Below are 18,542 nucleotides of genomic sequence, written 5' to 3' on the forward strand. Positions count from 1 at the left end.
GGGGGGGGGGGGGATTAGGCCCTCAACAAAGAAAAGTAGCACTTTTTAAGTTCTTCAAGTTAAGGTGGAGTTTTAGCACAAGTTTAAACATTCACAATACATTTCAAGAAAGCATGGCAAGAGTATATGAGCAGCGGAAAAAAAGCATGCAAGTTGGAAGAAAGTAAGGGGATGGGATTGGAGTGTGCAAACGCAATAGGAGACACGGAGATTTTTGGCGTGGTTCTGATAGGTGGTGCTATCGTACATCCAGGTTGATGGAGACTTCAACCCACGAAGGGTAACGGTTGCATGAGTCCACGAAGGGCTCCACCCACGAAGGGTCCACGAAGAAGCAACCTTGTCTATCCCATCATGGCCATCGCCCACGAAGGACTTGCCTCGCTTGGGTAGATCTTCATGAAGTAGGCGATCTCCTTGCCCTTACAAACTCCTTGGTTCAACTCCACAATCTTGACGGAGGCTCCCAAGTGACACCTAACCAATCTAGGAGAAACCACTCTCCAAAAGGTAATAGATGGTGTGTTGACGATGAACTCCTTGCTCTTGTGCTTCAAATGATAGTCTCCCCAACACTCAACTCTCTCTCACAGATTTGGATATGGTGGAAAGATGATTTGAGTGGAAAGCAACTTGGGGAAGGCTAGAGATCAAGATTCTTATGGTTGGATTGGAATGTCTTGGTCTCAACACATGAATACGTGGTTCTCTATCAGAAAATGAGTAGTGGAAGTGTAGGCACGTTATGATGGCTCTCTTTCAAATAGAGAGGGGGTGGAGGGGTATTTATAGCCTCCGCACAAAATCTAATCATTACACACAATTTACCAAACTCGGTGGGACCAAATAGTGAAACTCGGTGAGACCGACCTGGTTCAAAATGTGAATGTTAGGCTTTTCGGTGGGACCGACAAGGTCAACTTGGTGGGACCGATGTGCTAGGGTTAGGGCCAAACCTTATCTCGGTGAGACCGATTGCATGAACTCGGTGAGACCGATTTCAGCAATAAGCAAACAGAGACTTGGTCAAGCAAACCCGATGGTACGGACTGCGTATCTCGGTGAGGCCGAAGTAACTGCAATAGGTAACAGAGAGTTTGCAGGGCCATCTCGGTGAGACCGAGATCCCATCGATGAGACTGAACTGATTAGGGTTTCTGGCAGTGGCTCTGTCAAGTGAACTCGGTGGCGCCGGATAGATCAAATCGGTGGGGCCGAGTTTGACTTTAGGTTTATGACATATTTGGAATTGAGAAAGTGGTTGAGGGCTTTGGAGCATATCACTAAGCACTTTGAGCAAGCAAACCATTAAGCAAGAACTCATTCCCTTTTAATAGTATTGGCTTTTCCTATGGACTCAATGTGATCTTGGATCACTAAAATGAAAATGTAGAGTCTTGAGCTTTTCCCAATATGTGTCCTTAACATCTTTAAGGGGTTCCACATCCTCCTGTCCTGCCACTCCACTCTTGAACTCATCTAAAATATACTAGATGAAAATATTAGTCCAACATGAGATATGTTGACATTAATTACCAAAATCACCCAGGGAGCACTTGTGCTTTCAGTCGAAAGGGCATGCGAGGTCGAGACGGCGCCACCACACCTATGTGCCACCAGAGAGGCCACTGGGCACCGCCTAGCAGAGACACACGAAAGAAGCACTCGCACACGAACCACAAGAACACCAACGAGGACGAAGTGTTGGGGAACGCAGTATTTCAAATATTTACCTACGATCATGCAAGATCTATCTAGGAGATGCATAGCAATGAGAGGGGAGAGTGTGTCTATGTACCCTCGTAGACCGAAAGCTGAAGCGTTTAGTAACGCGGTTGATGTAGTCGAACGCCTTCGTGATCCAACCGATCTAAGTACCGAACGTATGACACCTTCGCGTTCAGCACACGTTTAGCTCGATGACGTCCCTCGGGCTCTTGATCCAGTTGAGGCTGAAGGAGAGTTTCGTCAGCACGACGGCGTGGCGATGGTGATGATGAAGTTACCGGCGCAGGGCTTCGCCTAAGCACTACGACGATATGACCGAGGTGTGTAACTGTGGAGGGAGGCACTGCACACGGCTAAGACACACCTTGGAGTGCCTTTGGGGTGCCCCTGCCCACGTATATAAAGGAGGGAGGAGGCCGACCTAGGAGGGGCGCGCCTATAGGGGGAGTCCAACTAGGATTCCCAATCCTAGTTGGAGTCCCCTTCCTTTTCCAAGAGGGGAGAGATGGAAGGAGTAGGAGAGGAAGAAGGAAAGAGAGGGGGGCGCTGCCCCCTCCCTAGTCCAATTCGTACCTGCCATGAGGGGGGGGGGAGGGGGGCGGCCAACCCTTGAGGCCCTTCTCTCCTTTCCCGTATGGCCCATTAAGGCCCACTACTTCCCCCGGCGAATTCCCTAAGTCTCCGGTACTCCGAAAAATACCTGAATCACTCGGAACCTTTCTGATGTACGAATATAGCCTTCCAATATATGGATCTTTACGTCTCGACCATTTTGAGACTCCTCGTCATGTTCGTGATCTCATCCGGGACCCCGAACAACCTTCGATACATCAAATCACATTACTCATAATGCAAATCGTCATCGAACATTAAGCGTGCGGACCCTATGGGTTCGAGAACTATGTAGACATGACCGAGACACGTCTCCGATCAATAACCAATAGCGGAACCTGGATGCTCATATTGGCTCCTACATATTCTACGAAGATCTTTATTGGTCAAACCGCATAACAACATACGTTGTTCCCTTTGTCATTGGTATGTTACTTGCCCGAGATTCAATCGTCGGTATCATCATACCTAGTTCAATCTCGTTACCGGCAAGTCTCTTTAATCGTTCTATAATGCAACATCCCGCAACTAACTCATTAGTCACATTGCTTGCAAGGCTTATAGTGATGTGCATTACCGAGAGGGCCCAGAGATACCTCTCCGACAATCGGAGTGACAAATCCTAATCTCGATCTATGCCAATTCAACAAACACCATCGGAGACACCTGTAGAGCATCTTTATAATCACCCAGTTACGTTGTGACGTTTGATAGCACACAAGGTGTTCCTCCGGTATTCGGGAGTTGCATAATCTCATAGTCAGAGGAACATGTATAAGTCATGATGAAAGCAATAGCAATAAAACTAAACAATCATTTATGCTAAGCTAACGGATGGGTCTTGTCCATCACATCATTATCTAATGATGTGATCCCTTTCATCAAATGATAACACATGTCTATGGTCATGAAACTTAACCATCTTTGATTAATGAGCTAGTCAAGTAGAGGCATACTAGGGACACTCTGTTTTGTCTATGTATTCACACATGTACTAAGTTTTCGGTTAATACAATTGTAGCATGAATAATAAACATTTATCATGATATAAGGAAATATAAACGACAACTTTATTATTGCCTCTGGGGCATATTTCCTTCAGTCTCCCACTTGCACTAGAGTCAATAATCTAGTTCACATCGCCATGTGATTTAACACCAATAGTTCACATCTTTATGTGATTAGTTCACATCTCCATGTGACTAATACCCAAAGGGTTTACTAGAGTCAATAATCTAGTTCACATTGCTATGTGATTAACACCCAAAGAGTACTAAGGTGTGATCATGTTTTGCTTGTGAGAGAAGTTTAGTCAACGGGTCTGCCACATTCAGATCCGTATGTATTTTGCAAATTTCTATGTCTACAATGATCTGCATGGAGCTACTCTAGCTAATTGCTCCCACTTTCAATATGTATCTGGATCGAGACTTAGAGTCATCCAGATCGGTGTCAAAGCTTGCATCGATGTAACTCTTTACGACGAACTCTTTGTCACGTCCATAACCGAGAAACATTTACTTATTCCACTAAGGATAATTTTGACTGTTGTTCAGTTATCCACTCCTGGATCACTATTGTACCCTCTTGCCAAACTCATGGTGAGGTACACAATAGGTCTGGTGCACAGCATAACATACTTTATAGAACCTATGACTGAGGCACAGGGAATGACTTTTCATTCTCTTTCTATTTTCTGTTGTGGTCGGGTTTTGAGTCTTTAATCGACTTCACACCTTGCAACACAGGCAAGAATTCCTTCTTTGACTGTTCCATTTTGAACTACTTCAAAAACTTGTCAAGGTATGTACTCATTGAAAAAAATTATCAAGCGTCTTGATCTATCTCTATAGATCTTGATGCTCAATATGTAAGCAGCTTCACCAAGGTCTTCCTTTGAAAAACTCCTTTCAAACACTCCTTGATGCTTTCCAAAAAATTCTACATTATTTCCGATCAACAATATGTCATTCACATATACTTATCAGAAATGCTGTAGTGCTCCCACTCACTTTCTTGTAAATATAGGCTTCACCGCAAGTCTGTATAAAACTATATGGTTTGATCAACTCATCAAAGCGTATATTCCAACTCCGAGATGTTTGCACTAGTCCATGATGGAGCTTGCACACTTTGTTAGCACCTTTAGGATTGACAAAACTTTCTTGTTGTATCATATACAACTCTTCTTTAAGAAATCCATTAAGGAATGCAGTTTTGACATCCATTTGCCAGATTTCATAAAATGTGGCAATTGCTAACATGATTCGGATAGACTTAAGCATCGCTACGAGTGAGAAAATCTCATCGTAGTCAACACCTTGAACTTGTCGAAAACTTTTTGCACAATTCGAGCTTCGTAGATAGTAACACTACTATCAGCGTCTGTCTTCCTCTTGAAGATCCATTTATTCTCAATGGCTTGCCGATCAACGGGCAACTCCACCAAAGTCCACACTTTGTTCTCATACATGGATTCTATCTCAGATTTCATGGCCTCAAGCCATTTTGCGGAATCTGGGCTCATCATCGCTTCCTCATAGTTCGTAGGTTCGTCATGGTCAAGTAATATGACCTCCAGAACAGGATTACCGTACCACTCTGGTACGGATCTTACTCTGGTTGACCTACGAGGTTTGGTAGTAAATTGATCAGAAGTTTTCATGATCATCATCATTAACTTCCTCACTAATTGGTGTAGGCATCACAGGAATAGATTTCTTTGATGAACTAGTATCCAATTCCAGATAATATACAATTACCTCATCAAGTTCTACTTTCCTCCCACTCACTTCTTTCGAGAGAAACTCATTCTCTAGAAAGGATCCACTCTTAGCAACAAAGATCTTGCCTTCGGATCTGTGATAGAAGGTGTACCCAACAGTTTATTTTGGGTATCCTATGAAGACACACTTCTCTAATTTGGGTTTGAGCTTATCAGGTTGAAACTTTTTCACATAAGCATCACAACCCCAAACTTTAAGAAATGACAGCTTAGGTTTCTTGCTAAACCACAGTTCATACGGTGTCGTCTCAACGGATTTTTAGATGGTGCCCTATTTAACACGAATGTAGCCGACTCTAATGCATAACCCCAAAACGATAGTGGTAATTCGGTAAGAGACATCATAATTACACCATATCTAATAAAGTACGGTTATGACGTTCAGACACACCATTACATTGTGGTGTTCCAGGTGGCGTGAGTTGTGAAACTATTCCACATTGTTTTAAATGAAGGCCAAACTCATAACTCAAATATTCGCCTCTATGATCAGATCATAGAAACTTTATTTTCTTGTCACGATGATTTTCCACTTCACTCTGAAATTCCTTGAACTTTTCAAATGTCTCAGACTTATGTTTCATTAAGTAGATATACTCATATCTTCTCAAATCATCTGTGAAGTTCAGAAAATAACGATACCCGCCGCGAGCCTGAAAACTCATTGGACCGTACACATTAGTATGTATTATTTCCAATAAGTCAGTTGCTCGCTCCATTGTTTCGGAGAACGGAGTCTTAGTCATCTTACCCATGAGGCATGGTTCGCAAACATCAAGTGATTCATAATCAAGTTATTCCAAAAGCCCATCAGGATGGAGTTTTTTCATGCGCTTTACACCAATATGACCTAAACGACAGTGCCACAAATAAGTTGCACTATTATTATTAACTTTGCATATTTTGGCTTCAATATTAAGAATATGTGTATCACCACGATCGAGATTCAGTTAACTATTCACCTTAGGTGTATGACCACAGAAGGTTTTATTCATGTAAACAGAACAACAATTATTCTTTAACTTAAATGAATAACTGTACTGCAATAAACATGATCCAGTCATATTCATGCTCAACGCAAACACCAAATAACATTTATTTTAGGTTCAACACTAATCCCGAAGGTAAAAGGGAGTGTGCGATGGTGATCTTATCAACCTTGGAATTACTTCCAACACACATTGTCGCCTCGCCCTCAACTAGTCTCTGTTCATTTGGTAACTCCTCTTTCAAGTTACTAATCATAGCAACTGAACCAGTGTCAAATACCCAGGGGCTACTATGAACACTAGTAAAGTTCACATCAATAACATGTATATCATATATACTTTTGTTCACTTTGCCATCCTTCTTATCCGCCAAGTATTTGGGGTAGTTCCGCTTCCAGTGACCATTTCCTTTGCAGTAGAAGCACTCAGTTTCAGGCTTGGGTCTAGCTTTGGGCTTCTTCATGGGAGTGGCAACTTGCTTGCCATTCTTCTTGAAGTTCCCTTTCTTTCCCTTGCCCTTTTACTTGAAACTAGTGGTCTTGTCAACCATCAACATTTGATGCTTTTCTTGATTTCTACCTTCGTCGATTGCGAAGAGCTCGGGAATTGTCTTGTTCATCCCTTGCATATTATAGTTCATCACGAAGTTCTAGTAACTTGGTGATAGTGACTAGAGAATTTTTGCCAATCACTATCTTATCTAGAAGATTAACTCCCACTTGATTCAAGCAATTGTAGTACTCAGACATTCTGAGCACATGCTCACTGGTTGATATATTCTCGTCCATCTTGTAGGCAAAGTATTTGTTAGAGGTCTCATACCTCTCGACTCGGGCATGAGTCTGAAATACCAATTTCAGCTCTTGGAACATATTATATGCTCCGTTGCGTTAAAAACGTTTTTGAAGTCCCGGTTCTAAGCCATAAAGCATGGTGCACTAAACTATCAACTAGTCATCATACCGAGCTTGCCAAACATTCATAACATTTGCATCTGCTCCTGCAATAGGTCCGTCACCTAGCAGTGCATCAAGGACATAATTCTTCTGTGCAGCAATTAGGATAATCCTCAGATCACAGAGCTAGTTCGCATCATTGCTACTAACATCTTTCAACATAGTTTTCTCTAGGAACATATCATAAATAAAATGGGGAAGCTATATGCGAGCAATTGATCTACAACATAGATATGCAAATACTATCAGGACTAAGTTCATGATAAATTTAAGTTCAATTAATCATATTACTTAAGAACTCCCACTTAGATAGACATCCCTCTAGTCATCTAAATGATCACGTGATCCATATCAACTAAACCATGTCCGATCATCACGTGAGATGGAGAAGTTTTCAATGGTGAACATCACTATGTTGATCATATATACTATATGATTCACGCTCGACCTTTCGGTCTCAGTGTTCCGAGGCCATATCTGCATATGCTAGGCTCGTCAAGTTTAACCTGAGTATTCCGCGTGTGCAAAACTGGCTTGCACCTGTTGTATGTGAACGTAGAGCTTATCACACCCAATCATCACGTGGTGTCTCGGCACGACGAACTGTCGCAACGGTGCATACTCAGGGAGAACACTTATACCTTGAAATTTTAGTAAGGGATCATCTCATAATGCTACCGTCGTACTAAGCAAAATAGGATGCATAAAAGATAAACATCACACGCAATCAAAATATGTGACATGATATGGCCATCATCATCTAGTGCCTTTGATCTCCATCTCCAAAGTACCGTCATGATCTCCATCTTCACCGGCATGACACCATGATCTCCATCATCTTGATCTTTATCAATGTGTCATCACATGGTCGTCTCGCCAATTATTGCTTTTGCAACTATTGCTATCGCATAGCGATAGAGTAAAGCAATTATATGGCACTTGCATCTTATGGAATAAAGAAACAACCATAAGGCTCCCTGCTAGTTGCTGATAAAGTTAACAAAACATGATCATCTTATACAACAATTTATATCTCATCACGTCTTGACCATATCACATCACAACATGCCCTGCAAAAAACAAGTTAGACGTCCTCTACTTTGTTGTTGCAAGTTTTACATGGTTGCTACGGGCTTAGCAAGAACTGTTCTTACCTACGGCATAAAAACCACAACGTGGTATAGTGATTGCTTTTTTATCTTCAAAAAGAACCCTGTTCATTGAATCCGATTCAACTAAAGTTGGAGAAATAGACACCCGCAAGCCACCTATTTGCAAAGCACATCGGTAGAACCAGTCTCATGAACGCGACCATGTGATGTTGGTCCGAGCCGCTTCATCCAACAATACCGCCGAATCAAGAAACAACTAGTGACGACAAGCAATATGTATATACCCACGCCCACAACTCCTTTGTGTTCTGTTCGTGCATATAACATCTATGCATAGACCTGGCTCAGATGCCACTGTTGCAGAACGCTGTATTTCAAAATTTACCTACGATCACGCAAGATCTATCTAGGAGATGCATAGCAACGAGAGGGGAGAGTGTGTATACGTACCCTCGTAGACCGAAAGAGGAAGCGTTTAGTAACATGGTTGATGTAGTCGAACGTCTTCGCGATCCAACCGATCCAAGTACCAAACATAGGGCACCTCCGCGTTCAGCACACGTTCAACCCGATGACGTCCCTCGGGCTCTTGATCTAGTTGAGGCTGAAGGAGAGTTCCGTTGATAATCCCCAAGTGTAGGGAATCATTGATACGTCTCCAACGTATCTATAATTTTTGATTGCTCCATGCTATATTATCTACTGTTTTGGACTATATTGGGCTTTATTTTCCACTTTTATATTATTTTTGGGACTAACCTATTAACTAGAGGCCCAACCCAGAATTGTTGTTTTTTGCCTATTTCAGTATTTCGGAGAAACAAAATATCAAACGGAGTCCAAACGGAATAAAACCTTCGGGAACGTGATTTTCTCACCGAACGTGAACCAGGAGACTTGCACCCTACTCCAAGGAGTCAAAGAGGCGGTCACGAGGGTGGGGGGTGCACCCACCCCCCTAGGGCGCGCCCCGTGCCTCATGGGCCCCTCGGTGCTCCACCGACATACTCCTTCCTCCTATATATACCTACGTACCCCCAAACGATCAGAACAGGAGCCAAAAACCTAATTCCACCACCGCAACTTTCTGTATCCACAAGATCCCATCTTGGGGCCTGTTCCGGAGCTCCGCTGGAGAGGGCCGTCATCACGGAGGGCTTCTACATCATCATAGCCCCTCCGATGAAGTGTGAGTAGTTTACCTCAGAACTTCGGGTCCATAGTTAGTAGCTAGATTGCTTCTTCTCTCTTTTTGGATCTCAATACAAAGTTCTCCCCCTCTCTCGTGGATATCTATTCGATGTAATCTTCTTCTTTTTGCAGTGTGTTTGTTGAGACCGATGAATTGTGGGTTATGATCAAGTCTATCTATGAATAATATTTGAATCTTCTCTGTATTCTTTTATGTATGATTGGTTATCTTTGCAAGTCTCTTCGAATTATCCGTTTGGTTTGGCCAACTAGATTGGTAGTTCTTGCCATGGGAGAAGTGCTTAGCTTTGGGTTCGATCTTGCGGTGTCCTTTCCCAGTGACAGAAGGGGCAGCAAGGCACGTATTGCATCGTTGCCATCGAGGATAACAAGATGGGGTTTATTTCATATTTCATGAATTTATCTCTCTACATCATGTCATCTTGCTTAAAGCTTTACTCTGTTTTTAACTTAATACTCTAGATGCATGCTGGATAGCGGTCGATGAGTGGAGTAATAGTAGTAGATGCAGAATCGTTTCGGTCTACTTGTCACGGACGTGATGCCTACATACATGATCATGCCTAGATATTCTCATAACTATGCTCAATTCTATCAATTGCTCAACAGTAATTTTTTCACCCACCGTAGAATACTTATGCTCTTAAGAGAAGCCGCTAGTGAAACCTATGGCCTCCGGGTCTATTCTCATCATATCAATTTCCATCACTTTAATCATGCTTTGCTTTTTTACTTTGCCTTTTACTTTTCACTTTGCATCTCTATACCAAAAATATTATATCTATCAAGATCTCACTCTCGTAAGTGACCTGAAGGGATTGACAACCCCTAATCGCGTTGGTTGCGAGTAGCTATCGTTTTGTGCAGGTACGAGGGACTTGAGCGTGGCCTCCTACTGGATTGATACATTGGTTCTCAAAAACTGAGGGAAATACTTACGCTACTCTGCTGCATCATCCTTTCCTCTTCGGGGAAATCCAACGCAAGCTCAAGAGGTAGCAAGAAGAATTTCTGGCGCCGTTGCCGGGGAGTCTACGCAAAAAGTCAACATACCAAGTACCCATCACAATCCCTATCTCTCGCATTACATTAGTTGCCATTTGCCTCTCGTTTTCCTCTCCCCCACTTCACCCTTGCCGTTTTATTTTCCCTCTCTTTCTCCTTCTCCTTCTCCTCCCTCTCTTTCTCTATTTGCCTGTTCTGCCCATTTGCTTTTTGTTTGCTCGTATGTTTGGAATAGTCATTTATTTATTACTCAACAGAGAACCTAAGATTTATGGATCCCCATCCGCTTGCTAATCTTTCTAAGAGATCCAGTTATGTTGAACCAATTGCTAGTGAGTTTTGTGCACTAGATTATCTTTATGAAGTTTTGCTTGAAATTCGTGAATATGAAAATTGTGATGAAGTATGTTATGAAGTGATTCACGATAGATCTTTGAATAAAAAGCATGATTGCAATGATGTTATTATAAATTCTATTAATGACAATTGTGCTAATAATATGCAAAACCCTAAGCTTGGGGATGCTAGTTTTGTTAAGTCCTCTACTTGTTGCAATGATCATGATTGGGGTGATTCTTCTTTTGATCTTGAAAATTTATTTAAACCCCATGATGAATATGAGATTGATTATAATGTTTGCAATAATATTGAAAGTGGGTTTGGAAGAATGTCAACTTTAGATCCCACATATTTAGAGAATGTTCAATCTTATGAAGTTTTTGATAAAAGTGCGTTTGGGAAGGTCATGAGTTTAGTTAATGTTAATCCCACTATTTCGGAAAAGTGCCAACTTTGCATGCATGTGGATCATGTTGAGAATATTTTATGTGATAGCTATATTGTTGAATTTTCTTATGATCCTACATGTAATTACTATGAGAGAGGAAAATATGGTTGTAGAAATTTTCATGTTACTAAATTACCTCTTGTTATGTTGAGATTGCTATTGTTGCTTTCCTCTTCCTTGCATATGATAGTTTTTGCTTGCCTCTATAATTTGTTTGCCTATAAGATGCCTATGCATAGGAAGTATGTTAGACTTAGATGTGTTTGTCACATGCTTTATGATGCTCCTTTTGTGCTTCAATTCTTGTCTTTCATGTGAGCGTCATTAAAATTATCAATGCCTAGCTATAAGGCTTTAAAGAAAAGCGCTTGTTGGGAGACAACCCAATATTTTTCCTTGATGTTATTTAATAAATAAATTATTTAGACTCTGTTTTGGTTGTGTTTTTTGTGTTTAATTAGTTTTTGTGCCAAGTAGAACCGTTGGGAAGACTTGGGGAAAGTCTTGTTGAACTTGCTGTAAAAAACAGAAACTTTAGCGCTCACGAGAACTGCTGTTATTTTTATTTTGAGAGTGCTATTTAGTTAATTCTTTTTGCAGATGATTAATAGATAAATTCCTCACGTCCATAAATTTATTTTAGAATTTTTGGGGTTCCAGATATTGCGCTATATACAGATTACTACAGACTGTTCTGTTTTTGACAGATTCTGTTTTTCGTGTGTTGTTTGCTTATTTTGATGATTCTATGGTTAGTAAAATAGTTTATAATCCACAGAGAAGTTGGAATATAGTAGGTTTAACACCAATATAAATAAATAATGAGTTCATTAGAGTATCTTGAAGTGGTTTTTTGTTTTCTTTCGCTAACGGAGCTCACGAGTTTTCTACTTTAAGTTTTGTGTTGTGAAGTTTTTAAGTTTTGGGTGAATTCTTTTGATGGATTATGGAACAAGGAGTGGCAAGAGCCTAAGATTGGGGATGCCCATTGCACCCCCAAGATAATCCAAGGACACCAAAAAGTCAAAGCTTGGGGATGCCCCGGAAGGCATCCCCTCTTTCATCCACTTCCATCGGTAATTTACTTGGAGCTATATTTTTATGCACCAACATGATATGTGTTTTGCTTGGAGTGTCTTGTATTATTTGTGTCTTTGGTTGTTAGTGTGCCACAATCATCCTTGCTGTACACACCTTTTGAGAGAGCCATACATGAATTAAAATTTGATAGAATACTCTATGTGCTTCACTTATATCTTTTTGAGCTAAGTAATTTTGCTCTATGTGCTTCACTTATATCTTTTGAGCTATGTAATTTTGCTCTATGTGCTTCACTTTTATCTTTTTGAGCTAAGTAGTTTTGCTTTATGTGCTTCACTTATATCTTTTGAGCGTTATAATTTTGCTCTATGTGCTTCACTTAGATCTTTTAGAGCACGGTGGTGGATTTGTTTTAAAGAAACTATTGATCTCTCATGCTTCACTTAAATTATTTTGAGAGTCTTAATAGCATGGTAATTTGCTTAATAATAACATGATTGGTATTCAAGATTTGTGAAACTTTCTTTTGACTGTGTTGAATACTAAGAAAAGTTGGATGCTTGATAATTGTTTTGAGATATGGAGGTAGTAATATCAAAGTCATGCTAGTAGAGTAATTGTGAATTTGAGAAGTGCTTGAGTTAAAGTTTGCAAGTCCCGTAGCATGCACGTATGGTAAACTTTATGCAACAAATTTGAAACATGAGGTGTTATTTGATTGTCCTCCTTATGAGTGGCGGTCGGGGACGAGTGATGGTATTTTCCTACCAATCTATCCCCCCGGGAGCATGCGCGTAATACTTTGGTTTTTGATGGCTTGTAGATTTTTGCAATAAGTATGTGAGTTCTTTATGACTAATGTCGAGTCCATGGATTATACGCACTCTCACCCTTCCATCATTGCTAGCCTCTACGGTACCGTGCATTGCTCTTTCTCACATCGAGAGTTGGTGCAAACTTCACCGGTGCATCCAAACCCCATGATATGATACGCTCTTTCACACATAAACCTCCTTATATATTCCTCAAAACAACCACCATACCTACCTATTATGGCATTTCCACAGCCATTCCGAGATATATTGCCATGCAACTTTCCACCATCCAGTTTGTCATGACACATCCATCATTGTCATATTGCTTACCATGATCATGTAGTTGACATAGTATTTGTGGCAAAGCCACCATTCATAATTTTTTCATACTTGTCACTCTTGATTCATTGCATATCCCGGTACACCGCCGGAGGCATCCATAGAGTCATACTTTGTTCTAGTATCGAGTTGTAATCATTGAGTTGTAAATAAATAAAAGTGTGATGATCATCATTTAATAGAGCATTGTCCCAAATAAAGGCCCAAAAAAGAGAAAATAAATAAAAAGGGGCAATGCTACTATTCCTTTTTCCACACTTGTGCTTCAAAGTAGCACCATGTTCTTCATATAGAGAGTCTCTTGAGTTATCACTTTCATATACTAGTGGGAATTTTCATTATAGAACTTGGCTTGTATATTCCAACAATGGGCCTCCTCAAGTGCCCTAGGTCTTCGTGAGCAAGCAAGTTGGATGCACACCCAGTTAGTTTCTTTTGTTGAGCTTTCATACATTTATAGCTCTAGTGCATCCGTTGTATGGCAATCCCTACTCCTTGCATTAACATCAATTGATGGGCATCTCCATAGCTCATTGATTAGCCTCGTTGATGTGAGACTTTCTCCTTTTTGTCTTCTCCACATAACCCCCATCATTATATTCTATTCCACCCATAGTGCTATATCCATGGCTCACGCTCATGTATTGCGTGAAAGTTTATGAGTTTGAAATTATTAAGGTATGAAACAATTGCTTGGCTTGTCATCGGGGTTGTGCATGATGAGAGCATTCTTATGTGACGAAAATGGAGCATGACTAAACTATATGATTTTGTAGGGATGAACTTTCTTTGGCCATGTTACTTTAAGAAAACATAATTGCTTTGTTGGTTTGCTTGAAGTATTATTATTTTTATGTCAATATAAACTTTTGTCTTGAATCTTCCTAATCTGAATATTCATACCACAATTAAGAAGGTTTGCATTGTAATTATGCCAAGTAGCACTCCGCATCAAAAATTCTCTTTTTACCATTTACCTACTAGAGGACGAGCAGGAATTAAGCTTGGGGATGCCTGATACGTCTCCAACGTATCTATAATTTTTGATTGCTCCATGCTATATTATCTACTGTTTTGGACTATATTGGGCTTTATTTTCCACTTTTATATTATTTTTGGGACTAACCTATTAACCGGAGGCCCAGCCCAGAATTGTTGTTTTTTTGCCTATTTTAGTATTTCGGAGAAACAGAATATCAAACGGAGTCCAAACGGAATAAAACCTTCGGGAACATGATTTTCTCACCGAACGTGATCCAGGAGACTTGGACCCTACTCCAAGGAGTCAAAGAGGCGGTCACGAGGGTGGGGGGTGCGCCCACCTCCCTAGGGCGCGCCCCCTGCCTCGTGGGCCCCTCGGTGCTCCACCGACATACTCCTTCCTCCTATATATACCTACGTACCCCCAAACGATCAGAACAGGAGCCAAAAACCTAATTCCACCGCCGCAACTTTCTGTATCCACAAGATCCCATCTTGGGGCCTGTTCCGGAGCTCCGCCGGAGAGGGCCGTCATCACGGAGGGCTTCTACATCATCATAGCCCCTCCGATGAAGTGTGAGTAGTTTACCTCAGAACTTCGGGTCCATAGTTAGTAGCTAGATTGCTTCTTCTCTCTTTTTGGATCTCAATACAAAGTTCTCCCCCTCTCTCGTGGAGATCTATTCGATGTAATCTTCTTCTTTTTGCGGTGTGTTTGTTGATATCGATGAATTGTGAGTTTATGATCAAGTCTATCTATGAATAATATTTGAATCTTCTCTGTATTCTTTTATGTATGATTGGTTATCTTTGCAAGTCTCTTCGAATTATCCGTTTGGTTTGGCCAACTAGATTGGTAGTTCTTGCCATGGGAGAAGTGCTTAGCTATGGTTCGATCTTGCGGTGTCCTTTCCAGTGACAGAAGGGGCAGCAAGGCACGTATTGCATCGTTGCCATCGAGGATAACAAGATGGGGTTTATTTCATATTTCATGAATTTATCTCTCTACATCATGTCATCTTGCTTAAAGCGTTACTCTGTTTTTAACTTAATACTCTAGATGCATGCTGGATAGAGGTCGATGAGTGGAGTAATAGTAGTAGATGCAGAATCGTTTCGGTCTACTTGTCACGGACGTGATGCCTACATACATGATCATGCCTAGATATTCTCATAACTATGCTCAATTCTATCAATTGCTCAACAGTAATTTGTTCACCCACCGTAGAATACTTATGCTCTTAAGAGAAGCCACTAGTGAAACCTATGGCCCCCGGGTCTATTCTCATCATATCAATTTCCATCACTTTAATCTTGCTTTGCTTTTTTACTTTGCCTTTTACTTTTCACTTTGCATCTCTATACCAAAAATACCAAAAATATTATATCTATCAAGATCTCACTCTCGTAAGTGACCGTGAAGGGATTGACAACCCCTAATCGCGTTGGTTGCGAGTAGCTATCGTTTTGTGCAGGTACGAGGGACTTGAGCGTGGCCTCCTACTGTATTGATACATTGGTTCTCAAAAACTAAGGGAAATACTTACGCTACTTTGCTGCATCATCCTTTCCTCTTCGGGGAAATCCAACGCAAGCTCAAGAGGTAGCAATCATCATAGCAATTCCCAATGGTGGAAGTGATAAGTATGGAGTGTCGAACCCACAAGGAGCTAAAGGTAAGATCAATATTCTCTCAAGCCCTATCTGCCACTGATACGACTCTACGTATACCGAACGTTTGCTTCCCACTAGAAACGAGAAATAAAACTACGTTGTGGGTATGAAGAGGATAACTCTGCATGATATCGGAGAGCTAAAACATAAAAGTAGGTGCTGTTATCATAAAGTTAGAATATATTACTAAATATTATAAATAGCGAGTGTGGAATAATGATGGGTCAGTATGCGGAATTATCCTAGGCAATCGTTAACAAGACCGGTGGTCGTCATTGCAATTTCATATGAGGGAGAGGCATAAGCTAACATACTTTATCTTCTTGGATCATATGCACTTATGATTGGAACTCTAACAAGCATCCGCAACTACTAAAGATCATTATGGTAAAACCCAACCATAGTATTAAAGCATCAAGTCCCCTTTATCCATACGCAACAACCCCCTTACTCGGGTTTATGGTTCTGTCACTCAAGCAACCCACTATAAGCGAATCATGAACGTATTGCAACACCCTACAGCGGGAATTCCTCACGCTTGTGCGACATGGAGGGCACAACAGGACAGCACCAAAATAAAACATACAACTCATACCAATCTAGATCATCAATCAACCCAAAGACAAAGGATATCTACTCAAAACGTCATCGGATGGCAACACATCATTGGATCATAATATGTGGCATAAAGCACAATTTTCAAGTAGGAATTACAACGGGGTGCGGGAGAGTGGACCGTGTAAAAGAGATGAGGATGGTGATGTTGATGGTGATGTTGATGAAGATGATCACCGCGGCGATGATTCCCCTCCCGATGGCACTCCGGTGCCACCGAGAGAGAGGAGGAGAGGTTCTCCCCCTTGTGCTTCCTCCTCCATGCCCCCCTGGATGGGGAGAGGTTCTCCCTCTGGTCCTTGGCCTTCATGGTGATGATGGCCCCTCCAGGATCCTCCTCCATAGTCTCCGGTGATGATGGCCCCCTCCGACAGGGTTCCAGAGAGGGCCTAGATTGATTTCTCGTGGCTATAGAGGCTTGCGGCGGTGGAACTTCCGATCTAGGTTAATTTCTGGAGGTTTGGGTATTTATAGGAGAGCTTGGCATCAAGAACAAGTCAGGGGGCCCCACGGGTAGTCCACGAGGCACAGGGGCGCGCCCGGGGTGGGGGGGGGGTGGGTGGGCGCACCCCCACCCTCGTGGGACCCACGGGACTCCCCTCCGGTAGATTTTTGTTCCAGTATTTTTTATATTTTCCAGAAAAATTCTTCGTTGATTTTCATCGCATTCCGAGAACTTTTATTTCTGCACAAAAACAACACCACAGTAGTTCTGCTGAAAACAACGTCAGTCCGGGTTAGTTCTAATCAAATCATAGCAAAATCATATAAAACTATTGTAAACATGGCATGAATACTTCATAAATTATAGATACGTTGGAGACATATCATCCGTCAGCACGACGGCATGGCGATGGTGATGATGAAGTTACCGGCGCAGGGCTTCGCCTAAGCACTACGACGATATGACCGAGGTGTGTGACTATGGAGGGGGGCACTGCACACGGCTAAGACAAATCTTGGAGTGCCTTTGGGGTGCCCCCTGCCCACGTGTATAAAGGAGGGAGGAGGAGGAGACCGGCCTAGGAGGGGCGCGCCTATAGGGGGAGTCCAACTAGGATTCCCAATCCTAGTTGGAGTCCCCTTCCTTTTCCAAGAGGGGAGAGATGGAAGGAGTAGGAGAGGGAGAAGGAAAGAGAGGGGGTGCCACCCCCTCCCTAGTCCAATTCGGACCTGCCATGGGGGGGGAGGGGGCAACCCTTGAGGCCCTTCTCTCCTTCCCCGTATGGCCCATTAAGGCCCACTACTTCCCCTGGCAAACCCGTCATTCTCCAGTACTCCGAAAAATACCCGAATCACTCAGAACCTTTCCGATGTCCGAATATAGCCTTCCAATATATCGATCTTTACATCTCGACCATTTCGAGACTCCTCGTCATGTCTGTGATCTCATCCAGGACTCCGAACAACCTTCGGTACATCAAATCACATAACTCATAATGCAAATCGTCATCAAATGTTAAGTGTGCGGACCCTGCGGGTTCGAGAACTATGTAGACATGACTGAGACACATCTCCGGTCAATAACCAATAGCGGAACCTGGATGCTCATATTGGCTCCTATATATTCTATGAAGATCTTTATCGGTCAAACCGCATAACAACATACGTTGTTCCCTTTGTCATCGATATGTAACTTGCCCGAGATTCGATCGTCGGTATCATCATACCTAGTTCAACCTCATTACCGGCAAGTCTCTTTACTCGTTCTATAATGCAACATCCCGCAACTAACTCATTAGTCACATTGCTTGCAAGGCTTATAGTGATGTGCATTACCGAGAGGGCCCAGAGATACCTCTCCAACAATCGGAGTGACAAATCCTAATCTCGATCTATGCCAACTCAACAAACACCATCAGAGACACCTGTAGAGCATCTTTATAATCAC

Source organism: Triticum dicoccoides, chromosome 4A, assembly GCF_002162155.2.
Source record: "Triticum dicoccoides isolate Atlit2015 ecotype Zavitan chromosome 4A, WEW_v2.0, whole genome shotgun sequence".
In the NCBI taxonomy this organism is placed as follows: domain Eukaryota; kingdom Viridiplantae; phylum Streptophyta; class Magnoliopsida; order Poales; family Poaceae; genus Triticum; species Triticum dicoccoides.